The sequence below is a fragment of the Chaetura pelagica genome, unplaced genomic scaffold (genome assembly GCF_000747805.2).
Source record: "Chaetura pelagica isolate M959 unplaced genomic scaffold, ChaPel_1.0 scaffold55, whole genome shotgun sequence".
Lineage (NCBI taxonomy): Eukaryota > Metazoa > Chordata > Aves > Apodiformes > Apodidae > Chaetura > Chaetura pelagica.
In genome coordinates, this window is record NW_009953571.1 from 3169474 (window position 1) to 3184704 (window position 15231).

Here is a 15231-nt window from a genome sequence, read left to right on the forward strand (position 1 = left end):
CAGCAGGAGTCTAAAAGAGGTGACTCTTAAGGAAGCTGATAGGATCCCAAGGGAATGGAAACCTACCGATGTCAAAAAGCCCTACATGATTGTATGTTCAGAGTCCAAAAAGCTGTGGACTGGAGTTAAGAAGAAGACTATTGGAACAGCAGCAATTTTGCAGTGCTTCTATATACAGAAGAATGCAAAGTATGGAAGGATGAGGGCTGGAAGTACAGCAAAGCAGTAGACAGGGAGGGGATCCAAAGGGCACAGGCATTAGGACTGAGGTACATGAGCTCTTTTGCCACAGACACAGCTTAGCTTTCCTTACATTCAGATCCAAATAATCAACCTTGTCCCAGATGACAGCCACAGCTTCGTATCTCCACAACGCCCCAAAGCCTGGCACTTTGACAGGAGAGAAGGGGAAAATGTTGTGCCCTTTCAGATGTTTCAAGAGGCAGGTATGCAGTATCAAAGAGACATTTCTCTGCGACATCCAAACCAGCCAAATGAATATTTTCAGCGCTGACTAAGGAGATACTGCAGGAGCACTGCCACCAAAATGGACTTTTCCTTTACCTACACTATAAGCCAGAATAGCAGTGCAAAAATTGGAGAGAGCTACTGGTTTTCCCTTCAGTTCAGGAATCCCTGTATCTGAAAAAAACCTGTTGTCAGACTCTTTGACATTTATTATAGACACTCTCTAGAGTACTGTACTTTGCATTGCTCTTGGGAGGATTTTCTATCTAATGAAGCACCTCAGGTTTAGGGTCATGACAGGAAAAGGTGATTTTGCTCTGTCTAGACAAACCAACTCTGCAGTCAGAAATGTGCCTGTTCACAGCTACAACACTATTGCAAGAATCTATGCAACCTATTCTGCCGTAGGGATAAATATATCAGAATCTCTCTTCTTCCAAAATTTGAATGTTGAGCTGAATGAAATTTCTGTGACTGCACTGAAATTACAGATGTCTGCGAGAATATGGAGGGCACTGTAATTTTTTTGTACTGCCATTTCTTACTAAGACACAAATCAAAGGCTACTCTTTATTGCAACTTGGTCTACCTGTCTGAAGGAAGGACTACCCTGGCCCTTCAGACAGTGTATATTTGAGCTCAGGTTAATGATAGTACCCAGTGGAATAGAGGGGGTGTCTCCTACAATGTTAGCTAATCAGCTCCTTGAATGTCATAAAGAAAAGTATCACCAAGTTTTATGTATAACTGCAAAGCCATATTATTGAAAAGCTCTGTTATCATGAGCAGGAAGATGCACATTTTAAAGTGAATTTTCAGCTCACTATTTCTCTTTCCTGATACAACATAGAAGAAAGCAAATTTTCTCTTTTTTGGTCCTAAGTTCTTAAGAAAACTATCTGATTGTGTTAGGTACATGCTAGTTTCATGAAATCACATTCAACAGGCTCAGCACGGGAAGCATGTTACAGGAAAACAGAAGTTGGGCATAAAAAGGCTCTTTTGAAACAGCTTCTCATAATTGCAGAGGACAGTATGGAGCTGTTACTTCAAGGCTTTCTAAATCTAGCTTTGAATAATCCTGAGCATTAAACTTCTTATATTTCTCTAAAAAATTTGTCTGAAGGAGTCACAGCATTTGGAAGCTTTATGCAATACTCAATTTATATTTTTTGTTTGTTTCAGTTCATATTCATATTTATGCATCCTTACACCTCTTGCTCTCCATTATTTCTTTCTTTAATTTGTCAACAGATCCTTACAACAACCCTTTCTTCATAACGTATCTTACTCAATCTCTGTAACTGGTACCTTTATTTCAAGTTAAATCTGTTTATCTTACCCTCTACATTCCTCCCTACCTAGCCCAGTCATATCTTTTGCTCTGCTTTGATCCTCTTTAGATTTTCATGGTGTCGTGTCCAGCAGTGTACAAAGCATTTCTCATGAATTCTGAACACACAGGCTCTGGGAGGATAATCTGCCCACTTTCATCAGTGAAGCCCCTTTTCATTAATTCTGAATCTTAGTTTTCTCTTTTCTCCCCTCAGAGGTGAAGGAATTTAAGGGTTTTTTTGGAAGTATGAGGTTTCCTGAAGAAGCTGGGCTTTGTTGGCAGTCCCTGTCAGGTTCACAAAATCTCAGAATCACACGTTGTTAGACAACAGCAGCTTGAGAGGATAACTGAGCCCTAAGCAAGCATTAGTTTTGACACACAAAACTCATTCTCATTTGCTGGAAATAATATACTTTTCAAAGACACAGAGATCTCTCATTTGCTGGAAATAATATACTTTTCAAACATGTAATAATTTATGCTGTCTTCTTGTCCTTCCTCTTTGTAACAACTGACAGCATCATCCACAAAACAACAAAAGAACACAGAGGGAAAGAAGTCTGCTCAAAAAGACAGGCAGTCTGCTCTGGGTGGCAGAGATCCTCTCCAGTCAGCCTTCACAGAGGGTGAAGTTTATTCTCAATAAAAGTGGAATCAATTACAGTCTCAGTCTTTGAGCAAATCATCTATTTAGATGAGAACTGCATGCAAAGCTGAAGTGGTGCAGAGAACTTCCTTGTCTAAAGAAAGAAGCTCTTTGCTTCTTATGCCTGGAGAAACAGCACCCTATTAGTTACTGAAGTATGCAGAGTCTTTTAGGCCATAACACAGCTCAGCCTGTAGACACCCCAGGCACCTAACCAATAAATCATATCAATTTCTCAGACTGCAGATGGGTACCTGTTACATGGAATGGGATCATCACAGACCTTAAGAGGTGTGACCTTAAGTTTGCTGTGATGACTGTTTTCCTATTCCCTACAGCAAGGCCAGTGAAGACCATGCAGAAAATTACATTTGCCCATGCACCATGTTGTCTGCCAAGAGCTGCTTGGAATAAACAAGGGCAGTTTTGGTGCATGACCACATTGCTCCTTCCTGTCTCCAGGCCACAGCTGAGTAAATAGTGTTCAACATTGCATGATGAAGAAAGCAAGAAAAGAAGGAAGGTACCAGTCAGAATGGGTGAAAACTGGAATCCACAACTGCTACTTTGGTTGCTACCACAAATTACTGTATCTGAAGTTCCAGTAACAAATGAAGCAAATCACGGGGAGTTTAAATCTGACCCCACAGCACAGGGCAGGGAGCTATACACACACACTCTACCATGCACTCACAGTGCAACAAACTTGATCATACAGTGTACTTAAGGATAGAGAGACTGATTGCAATTTGCATGTTAACCATGTTCATATACAGTCAAACCTAACATTTTGCTCTTCTATTGCAAAGTAGCTAATAAATTCCAGAGTGATTTTAAAACACCAGTATGCTAAGAAGGAGCTGGGAGGCTCCATAGAGTAAGTACAGAAAGCTGAAGTGGGATGGCTAGAGTTGCAGAGGAAGTACTTTACTTGTTGATTCAGAATTTTTGCTGTACTTGTCTTCACCAGCCTGTACTGCCACTGCTACCATGTCACTAGCAAAATCCAGACTCTTCTCTACAAATCTCACTCCTGCCTGAGGCAGACTCTTCCTCATGTTTCAGAGGCATAGAGGAGATAGATGTTGTCCATGTGGTACAGTCTTAGGCAGCAAATTCTTGAATTAAAACAGCCTACCTTTGACAAATATGAGGACAGCTGCTTTGTATTTCCCTGCCTTTTAAAACATTGTTTTTACCAGCTTTATTTCTGGTTTGTATGTGGCTCACTGGTGGCACCTGACATGAAGTGATGCAAACCCTAGGAATACTAAATGATGTGTTTATGCTGCTGTCAGTGTCTTGAGTGAAGTGTAGTAGACACACCTGAACTATCTTTCTGCTAGTTATCTTTCATACAACAGAAGCCTAGCCACAGAAGCCTGGTACTCAGTGAAGGCTGCAAAATCTACTCTGGAAGCAAATAAATATTTAGGACTTAGCCTGAATTGCAGTCATTGCTGCTACATCTAGGTAGCTATCTACAATCCTCTCACAACACTGTAACAGCTATAAATATGCCCAAAACAGCACGGGAGTATTTACTGCAGTTAGTATATGAATTCTGCCCCAAAAAGTCACATTAGTAACTTCCCAGAAACACAAGGAATGCCTTGATGAATATATATTAAAGTTCCCTATCCCCATCCTCTTTTATGTACAAGCACTAAGCAGGCTGGAGCGCCTGGGTAATGTAGCCTTCCCCTTCGGATTATAGTAGGACACACAATTTCCACAGGTTGCTTTCCTACCACAGTCATGAAGTCATTCAAGAGTTATAAAATCACAGAGTTTTAAATCAGTCTCCTGGAGATATAGCAGAGAAAAGCCTAATAAATAACTTTTATTATTATTTTTTTAATGTTGGGAGAGTCTTTCCTGGCCTTCAGTTTTATAAGGCTTCTGGTATGAGTAAGTATCACATCCTTAGGTTTCTCTATATATCCATGAACATATGCAACCTTGTAGAAAAGAAAAAAACAAACAAAATGCCCTTAAAAATGAAAGGTGGTCTTGTTCTGTCTATAGAAGCTGCAGTTTCACAAAAAACCTGAATATAAACATGAGCATCAATAACACTGCAACTTTACAACTCAAGTCTGGCTAATAGGCCATGTTCTCCCCACACCTTGTTCACAGGACACCTATGGCCTCATTTCCTCATCTCTCCATATATCTAGTGGTAATAACAAACAGAAAACCAAGAATTGTAGGAAAATTAATCCATGCATAGGACTCAAACACTGATACACAGCGGTGTAAAAACCCCTTTTTTCCTCATAACATTTGCTACTCTAAAAATAAATTTTTTTAAAAAAATTCTTCCTTTTTAATTAACCATTTCTAAAATTTAGCATGGAGAGATTTTATGAGCTGTCATGAAAAAGATCTGGTCTTGAGAGGATGGTTGCTTAAATAAGAATTTTAAACAAAATAAAAACATTCAAGGGCTATTTCTTTGACTATTTCACTTTTTCCACTCACAAGAAGAGATTTAAATCCAGAAAATAGTCTTATTTTAAAAACTGGTTTTCCTTATTTTTGAAACAAACAAAAAGCAAAACAGCAGGTCACATAATTTTCCCCATAATTCGAGATGAAAGGTTAAATATAGAGAAATAAAGAATAAGCACTCACACACTTTCCCCTTAAGTTGTATAAGCATGTTTATGTAAGGTGTGTACAGCAGGACTCATTCTGCTCTTGAAGTGTGCAGATAGCTCCTACAATCATTAGAAAACAGTTTTAAGAGCAATGGAAAATCAGATGAAAACAGAGAGACCTACTTGTGACTTTTCAGTGACAGGAAAATCCACTAGAAGCCAAAGATTTCTGACATGTTAGCTCAGAATCAACGTCAGTATTTAAAGGAAGGTTTCCTAATGAATAGTTTAAAGAGGGTATTTGGTCAAATCTGTTCATGGATCAACACAAGACTCTGTGCTCTACATGGTGTCTCAGACATAAGTAGCTTTAAAAGACTATGTGGCTTTGTACCATTGTCTGGCTCAATCTCATTAGATATTATAAAAAAAAAATAATTCTTAATTGTAAAGCTGGATGCACTACCTCTGACTTCCTGATGGTGATGATCAAGAAGCAGCAGCAAAGCCAATCAGGGGGTTCTTCCAGGAAGGTACCTACAGCACTGGCTGCACCATGGCTTGCCTCTCCTGACCCATGAGATACTACTAGCAAAGTCCTGCCAGACATAAAGGTGCTGCTGCAGGCAAGTGGTCTTCACAAACAAGATGTTTTACACTCTACAGGAGGAGCATCACTGCAAACAGCAAACTTAGGTGACTTCTGTTGTCAACAGGTAGAAAGATCCAGCTTTTGACGTGAAAAAGCAAAGACTGACAGAGATTTAGTGAGATTTGCCTGGAACAACCTGTGTCAGACTCAGGACAAAAATAGTGGAGAGCTAAGCACACTGACCTAAAAAGATTTGTAGGGAGATTGCTGCAAGAGGGGATTAGCACTGTGGTTGAGCAGAAAGCTAGTTCTGAGGCACTCAGGTAAGAAGGAAAAGGTGAAGAATTAATTCATTTGTTCTGGAAGGAATCTGGACAGTTCATATGAACAGTAAATTCAGTGAAAAGCAGGTTTATTATGGGTAAAGCTCCAGAAGCATCATATTTTGAGTGAGCTAAATGTTTTTAAAAAGAGAAAGTCTTCTAGGTGGTTTGATTGTTTTTATGCCCTTTGATTTAAGCCCCTCTATCAATAACCCACTTGCCAGATTACAAAAGAAAAAATGAATTTATACAGAACTGCTCCAATTCTATCTCCAAAATCCAGAATCTTGCTGTTTATACAAACTTTAATCATCCTCTAGTCCCTTTCAAATTCCCCATAATTATCCTTCAGTATCAAACCTTTTATGTGGCAGCATTACTTCAGCTTTGAGTGAACGTTACTCGGGGCAGGACAAGCTGTGCCAAAGGTACAGTCCAAGGCTATCATCTGGCGTGCTTATGTGGTTAGCATGGCACATCCACCAACTGAAAAATTTAAACTTTCATTAGAAACATAAAAAATGTTCTCGGCTCTCATGGTTGTAAAGAAAACATTCCAATAGTGGAAAAGTTTAACTGATGCAGTGTGGTATTGAATCCGCAGACAGCCTGAACCATGACTCAAGCTTGAACTTTCCACCTACTTTGGGAACCCTAACACTAGACCTAATGCAACACTAACTACAATGTTAACTCTTTAATTTATTTAACTATAGGATAGGACTTTGAATAAAGTTGGAGCTTAAAGAATTCAGAGTTCCCAAAGTGCAAGAACAGCAAACAATAAAGAAGGAGGAGCAGCCACTTCTGTCAGTATTTCCTGAAGTAGAAAAATATAGAAGACAACAAACAAAAGAGCGTGGTTTAAATTTTCCGGTACATTATTGACTACAGCAACCAAGTAATGACTTAAACTTTACTTACTATGTGGACACCCTATTTTATCCATGCAGCCTTTTTTAACATTCGTGAAGACAATTCTGTGCATGTTCTGAAGCATATATAACCCCAAAGATATGCTCAGCTCAGGAAGTATGATCCAAAAGGACATTTAGCCTTCTCCAAAGGACATAAGCCTGAGGCAAACAAAGAGGCTGGTTTTGTGAACTACAGTAGGAAAATGTATGACTTACCCTCATGTTTCAGAGGCATTAAAGAGCCTAGTAAGAAATGTTAAGAATGTCCTTACAACTGAAGTTATGTGTGATTATAAATACACTGTATATTCTTAGATAACTGTAAGCCTGTGGAACAGCAGAGATCACCCCTCAATCTGTAGGTAGACAAGGGAAATGACATCAGATAATAACAGGCACTGTAATCTACTAAATATAGACATAGCAAAACCAAAAGAACAGAAGAGAGGATCCAGGTAAACTAGGAAAAAAAGGTACAATTTCAGATCAACAGTAAGGTGTAACTGAAATGCTGTGACATTTGACAGTCTTTGAATATGTTGACTATTAAACTATTTTTTCCTTTCACGGTAACGTCACTTTAAAGATGTATCTAGCAGACCTTCCAAGTGAGAGATGAACTCTTAGATCTAGGATTTTTCAGTCTTTCATTGAGAACATAATCAATCCAATGCCAAAGCTAAGTGGTTGTGTAAACAATAAGGAGCAAACATTTCTGTTGGAGTCCTGGCCATCTGGGGGGCAGACTGCTCAACCACTTGAAACGGGACCCACAGCAATCTTAACAGTAAAATACAGAAATGCCGGCAACACTTAATGGGAGGGGACCATCAAGATGTCCCCAAGCTCTCAAACAGCAGAGTAATCTTTAGACAAGATGTGGATCAGTCGCTATTCTAGAAAACAAGTTGTCATTAAGCTTAAGATCTTCAAAACAACTAAAGAATTCATAGCTACACATCACGAGACGGGCAGAGTAAATGGGCAGGTGGTATGCAGCTGCATCTCATGCAATACAGGACATTACATCCAGCCCCCCCTCGCTCAGATATGTACTAGGTCCAGTGAAAACTATGGGACTACAGCCAGGGAGAGACACACAGCCTTCAGTTACTGTTTGGTATTTTTTTCTGCTTTGGGAGCCCCCAGAAATACAGCCAGCTGGCACACAGCTTATCTGTGTCATGCACACAGGGTCAGGTAGCAGAAGAAAGTTATGACATTGGCCTATAGAGAGAAGGAGGTAGAAGTTAAGGAGAACATAAAATGAACTATGGAAATGCTGCAGATGGCTAAAGCAATCTCAGGTGAAAGGTCTTGACTTGAGATTTCTCTCTAGCCTGACCTTTCCAGGAAATAACAATGAAAGGTTCTGGAGAACCAGTGTCAGTAGAATCAGATATTTTAAAATACCTTTAAGCACCCAAGTGTTTCAGACTACAGCGTGGCATGTAAAAGCATGAAGTGCAACGGCCAATCATTTTCTCAAAACCATGAATGAAACAGAAATGTTTTGGACTTTTTTTCTTTTTCTCTTTTAAAAACTCATTTGGAAGAGGCTTTCAGGAAACAGTGCAGATGCTATAAACACCCCAAGGAAGAGTGATAAAACATTTCAGCATAATTTAGATCACCATCAAGGATAGACATGTGTGTCCCCTGCTCCACATCAAATCCATTGCAAATTTTTGAACAATTTACTGCACCTTCAACAACAGCTGTAATCACAGCAGGCACTCTGACAATGCTTCTCTGAAATGTGTCCATCATGAGCCCAACCATGAAAGAGACAAGCTCAGGCTTGTGAAGAATGGGGACTCCCATGTGCCACCAAGACTGACACCAGTATGCAATTACACAAAGCGGTCAGCTCTTCGTGGTGAAACTCAAGGAGCTGGTTCTGATCCACAAAGCACTGAATGGTCTAGCACATCTTTCACTGTGCACTTGTGTTCACCTGGAACAATCTGACTTGACTTAAACGTGAACCTTTCTCAAGAACTGAAAGGCATTTATATTCCTGGCCGTACAGTATGTTTATATATAGATACAGGCTATGCAGTATAATCCCAAGCACCCAGACTGTTGACTAGTTTTGTCGAACTTTCTTTCACAAATTATAACGCTGAAGAAAACAGTTTGAAAGGAATGGACATTGGTTTTAGGAGTCTCTGAGTCAACAGCTAAATCTCCTGTTCATAAAAATAACTGTTGCAGTATCTGGACCTATGCCTGTGTAGTGATCATAGAATCATAGAACTATTCAGGTTGGAAAAGACCCTTGGGATCACCGAGTCTAACCACCATCCTTACTCTACAAAGTTCTCCCTTAAACCATATCCACCAACACCATATCCAAATGACCCTTAAGCACATCCAGGGATGGTGACTCAGCCACCTCCCTGGGCAGCCTATTCCAGTGTCTAACCACTCTTTCTGTGAAAAAGATTTTCCTAAAGTCCAGTCTAAACATCCCCTGTTGCAGCTTGAAGCCATTCCCTCTTGTGCTGTCGCTAATTACCTGTGAAAAGAGACCAGCACCAACCTTTCTACAATGACCTTTCAGGTAGTTGTAGAGACTGATGAGGTCTCCCCTCAGCTTCCTCTTCCTCAGGCTAAACATTCCCAGCTCATTCAAGCGTTCTTCATAAGATTTATTCTCTAGGCCCTTCACCAACTTTGTTGCCCTCATCTCATGTTCACTCATGTAAAATGCTTTCAAACACACCAATCCTGAGTCTTTTTTATGAGTATAAAAAACCTAAAAAAATGAACTTCAAACCAAGCAAATCAGTAAGAGAACTGGCTAGAGAAAGGTAATCTGGTGAATGACAAGACTGAGGAAGTCATCATTAGTTATTTAGAAGGAAATGCAGTGGAGCATGTAAACTCCACAGAGAACGTTTGGAGCCCATTACAATAGCAATGAGCTAGATTAATGATTATAAATGACTACTACTACAGAACTGGTCTGAATGCAGAACAGAATGAATGCATTAAGAGAAACCCAAAACAAGGCATCCAACTACTCCTTTTAAGGGTGTGCTTTTGGCTAAGGTTCTGTAACGTCTCCTGATTTTAACTCTTACAATACCCTAGTGAGTAATGTGTCCTAAAAAATACTAATAATTTTTTTAAAGATTGAGAAAAAGAGATGGAAATAAGTTATTTTTCTCTGTATTTCGCAAGGAGAAATACATGCTTAAGAACAACCTAACACAGATACTACTAAAAAATGAAATAAATTGATGTTTTTAAATGTTCTTTAAGTTTCAGCCCATCAAGTTCTAAACTCTTCTGATGTCCATTAATCCTGAAAGTTTCTCATGGACAATAACACATCTTTGTCAAAGTTCAACTTAAATACCACCTATTTCACAGCTAAATATACTTCCATGGACCATCTCCCATGAACCACAAATTAAGAGTATTTTGCTGGAGAAAAGTTCAGGCAAATGCCCTAAATCCTCCAGCATTATGCCCTAACACTGATGGTATGCATATATTATGGTAATCAGGGAAGTGTAAGAAAGTAGACAAAAGAGCGACTCTTGTTGAGGAAAGAAAAAGGACACTTTCTTGTTGCTACAGAGGGCTTTCTAGAGAGGGGGAAAAAAGGCCATCTACTGGAGGACAAATGTAGAGATTAATCCATACTGTCATCTTTGCTTGTAGAAACTGAAAATAGATACAGTTCAGTTGTTTAATCCTTTCAGCCTCATAATGAGGTCAGGCTTTTCAGCATCTTTGTTAGGATGTTTATGGCAGAACAATGAAAAGATCTATCACTTAACTGATTAGCATGGGACGATAGCTTAGTATTGTGAGCCAATTATTCTGACCAGATATGATACACAAGCAATTTCTCCTAAATGAAGCATGGTCAGTACACTGTGGAAACTCTTGGATGGATTGCTGCTGTGATGTTGGCTACTGAGAATGCAGAGAAGAAAGAAAACACAACCTCTGAAATATGTAGGAATGTCCTTACTTGAAATAAAAGGTGACAGGACTCCTAACACCCCACATACAGTTACTGCTGAGTAACCCATTTCATGACACAAGTGAGATGGGCTATCCATGGTGATTAACACTGTATTAACCTCTACTAGCAGCTGGGGCCTCATCTACATTGTTTAACACAACTGTACTCTTTGTGGTTTCATTTACAATTTTTTTTGTCTCCTGTGCAACAATATCCTGACTGTTCAGCAAAAAAATCATCATGGAAATGCAAGTATGATAAACCCTCAGAGTGGGAGTCAAGATGAAAGCTGCTCTTTAAGCATCTCCAGCCATTGAAGACTTAGAAAAACACATGTTCCTTTTATTTGCTGCAACATTTGCCCTTCTTTTCCCATTCAATAGTGAGACTTATGGAACAAGTCTGAAAATCAGATGGTGCAAATCATACAGCAATACAGCTTTAAGAAGTACTTAAATGTAATGTATTTCAGCATATGTTCTTGACTCAAAGGAAATGTGCTGGATCTTTCAAAGCAGAGCTTAAAAGCTGAAGTCCTATTTGCACCATGCAATGATAAAAGTTTCCTAATGCTGCCTTGTTGGAAAAAAAAAATTGTTTCCTTCTGTTTCTGGCAAAAAAACTGTATCTAAACTCACTACATCAGATGTAGCTGCATTTTAGTAGTCCTTTATGTGAAGTGGATGATAAAAATAGGGGTGCTATATAAATATATTCATTCATAGTCCTCTCACTTTCATGCCATGCTTCAAGGCAACATCCAAGCTTCCAGTTGTCTTTCACATGAGTTATCTCCTGTCTGGATCTGTTTTAGGCTTTGCTGTTCCAAGTCCCCATCTACAAGCAGTACTAAGGACTCCAAAACTAGTAGTGCTAGCTAGGAAGAGATTAAAGATTAATTAAAATTATTAATATATAGGGGATCCCAAAGGAAAACAGAAAATATCCCACCTCCAAAATAGTTCCAAGATGTTCAGCAGACAAAAGGGGGTTCAGCTACCAGAAGCAGCTCCTCAGCTTTTAAAGAAATATAGAAGTGACTTTCTGTACTTGAGAACCTGGAGCCACATGCCAAAGCAAGACTTTAATTACTAGCTTGTGGAACCAGGAACTCTGACAGGAAGACTATGGGCATTGAGGGTGCACACTGGTGGGCAACAAACAATGCTGAAGTTCAAGGTTTCTAAATTATATCCACTAAATAGGTTATGTTTGGCAAGTCACTTTAGATGACATGTTTATCAAGGGGAAAAACAAATCTCACTATTTACTTTTGCTCTTTCCTTAGAGGAGGATGTTTTCTGGGGTTTGGTAAAGAACAAACAGATGAGAGCTGCAAAGGGAAATAGACTGAGAGCCTCTGTGTACATCTCATTTGCACATGCAGCTTTGTATACACAGCTGTGACCAGAACAGACTTCTGCTGAATGAAGGACACACAGTTCTGCACCCACTGCCACTGCACAAGGAAGATGATCATTACTTGTTTTGCAGTTAAGGTTTGAAATAACAAATCAGTGAATTATTTGGGAACTTAATGAGCTTTTCTTCTGAGTTTCTATTATTTTTGAACTGCTGTCTGTATCACTCTAAAGTCTTTCCATGGATACAGTGTAGCCCTTCAGTGCTAGACAGATCAGATGCTAACTTCAATGTCTCTTTTAACTATTCTAGATGTTAAAAGAAAGCAATGAAAATACTTTCTATTATACCTAATAGGAAACAAAAAGAAAACTATATAACTACTACAAGTCTCAGATATAGCAGGAATATGGAGTTTTTGGCTGCAATAATCTGCCTTTAGATGCTAAACAGGGATAGGAGCAGAGGGGTTTTGACTAGATAAAACGTATGCTCTGTAAACCACATATATTTTATTATTAATCTTTCAAGTATAAAAATACTTCCTTATGAATCCAGTCTTTTAATTTTTGCAAGTGTAAACACTGCTGGTCAGCAACACAAGGAAGATTAGTGTTTAGTGATAGTATTTCAGCAAATCATCAAGTCGGATCATATCTGACTCAAAACTGCTCAAAAGGAAAAAATTCACTGAATGGAGGGCTAAAATGAAAGCAGCTGAAATAGTATCTAGAATTATTAAGCAGAAAGATAAAAAAATATTTATTATTTCCTAAAAAAAGTGACAATGTTCAGCTGAGTCACAGATTTGTCAAAGATCAAAAAGCACTAGCTGTGCATAGGAAGTCTGGGATTCAGTCATGGTTCCTTCCCTGCTTGGAAATACAGGAGAGTACAGAGGTCCAATTATTGATTTTCAATACACATTATAACAGGTTAAAAGTTGATGCATAACATTCTAACGATCTGTAACTCTTTTATGAACTTGGCTATCATGGCCTGCAAGCATTACTGGGGGTAGAAAGCAGAGAGAATAGAAGTGCAGGAACTGTGATTCAGTTAATAGGGTTCTAATCTGGGCAAAGGGACTGCAAAATCACAAACCCAGCAGGCAATGAGAAAAAATGTGATTATTACACACTGTATCAGGTCTGAAACTGAGGAAGAATATATACTATTACACAAGGAATATTTAGCAATTCGGCCAGTCTGGTGGCTGTGACACTGCTTACTTCCCAGTGTGCACATAGTGATGCTGGCATGTGGCACACAACAGAGGACTTCCCATTTCTTACATGATGAATTGCAGTGTTCAATGTGCAATTTTGCCTTTCTTGCTCTGAATGTTAGCTAGAACTGAAGTAGAACACATAAGGCAAAGCAACTTTTTTCCTCTTATTTACATAAAATAGGCACAATCTCATCCTCATCTCTTAAATTACATCCCCCAGTCTTTTCACTTTCAAAGCAGAAGGCATTGTGTCAAGAGAAACTCTTCTGTTATAGAATGCCAAGGGAATTACAGTACTTCATGTAATCACAGACCCAGAGACATGCTGTTGCCCATTTGGTACAGAACATCCATGAAACAGACTCGCATTTAGTCAGCTACCCAAACTCTAGGTAGATCTTTCAGTTATAAGGCCAGTCTCAAAATAATGTTGAATACTTTCCTGATTGATTTGGCTGAGAAGATTATCACTGAAAGCCTAATTGTGCAGTGTTGCCAAATGGACAAATGAGAAACAAATGAACAGAATCCCCAGTGAAGAGATCTGAGAGCACTGCAAAGCAGACAGTCACTAGTGTTCCAAACAAAACCTCTCTTTATTAAACTGGTGAATATTTAAAATTTTAAAACATAAGGACATATGTGTTTCTATTTCTAGGGTTTTCCTTGTCTGTTCCAAGACAGATCATCCTGTGAAATCGGAGCCAAACATCAAGCTGTACAGAAGAAAGGTCTTTAAGTGACAGTACATGATACCGCATTTAACAGTGTTCCTGTGCCAGTCTGCATAATGAGTGGAGGATGAAAAGCAATCGTTTTTCTTCATGTACAGCTCAGTGAGGACAGTTCCAAGCCTGCCACACAAAACTTCTTTAATAATGCAATCCCGAGCCTTTGATTTGAAGAACACGCAAAAGAATAAACAACCTATTAATCTAAATTTTCTCGTTTGCCTGAAAGTACAAAGCGGCAATGAACAAACCTCTTGGCTACATTAAGTGTAGTGCAATGCAAAACGGCTTCTTTTCTCACCCTACAGTTACTCAGGAAAAAGGAGGGGGCAGAAGAGAGAAGGGAGAGAACAGGCAAGGGAAGCAGAAATGGTTTTAATATAAATTGCTCAGTCAAAACACAGGGCACAATGAATTCTAAAGAAGGCTTTCAAGTATTGCTGCATGCAGGCACTTCAATACAAGTGGATATGCTCAGAAGATGAGTGCAACAGATAGCATTACTTAGTAAAGAGCAAGAATCCTCAGGCTAACAAGCTATTCAGTGAGCTGGTACTGTCAAGACGAAGGAACCACTGGTAGTAGCTTGATTAATGTTTTCAATGGTTTTATTTGTTTTGGAAAGCTTCAATACAAAATACAGGTGAAGACCGTGATTCATGTTAGTCTCCTGACTGTCTGCACTGGTGTGCTTTGCTCTGTACTCTAATGTACTTGAAGTCAGCAGAGGTGCTTTCATTATCCATCCACAAATTTTTACATCTGAAACAGAATTATTCTAGAAGCATTGTCAGTCTGACTCAGACCAAGCCTGCTGTGCCCAACCCTACAAGTATGGTTGGAGGATATGTTTAGGCATTTGGCTAAACAGTTTTGGCAAACACTATTGGTTCCCCTACAGCCTTTTTCCACAGCTTGAGAGATATTAAAGTTGCTTGTCAAAGCAGCTTCACTACCTCTATGGTTTGGGTAAAATATGCATAATTTCAGACAAACTCTTTTCTGTATGTATGCACATTATAAGGTTAGCGGGGGGG

At 39.1% G+C, this 15231-nt stretch overlaps 1 protein-coding gene across 1 annotated transcript in view; it reads right to left on the minus strand.

Annotated features, from left to right (window-relative positions):
- The window catches only part of LOC104390453 (chromosome unknown open reading frame, human C11orf49), a 78516-nt gene that overhangs the window by 18811 nt on the left and 44474 nt on the right, over positions 1-15231 (minus strand). The window lies entirely within an intron of this gene.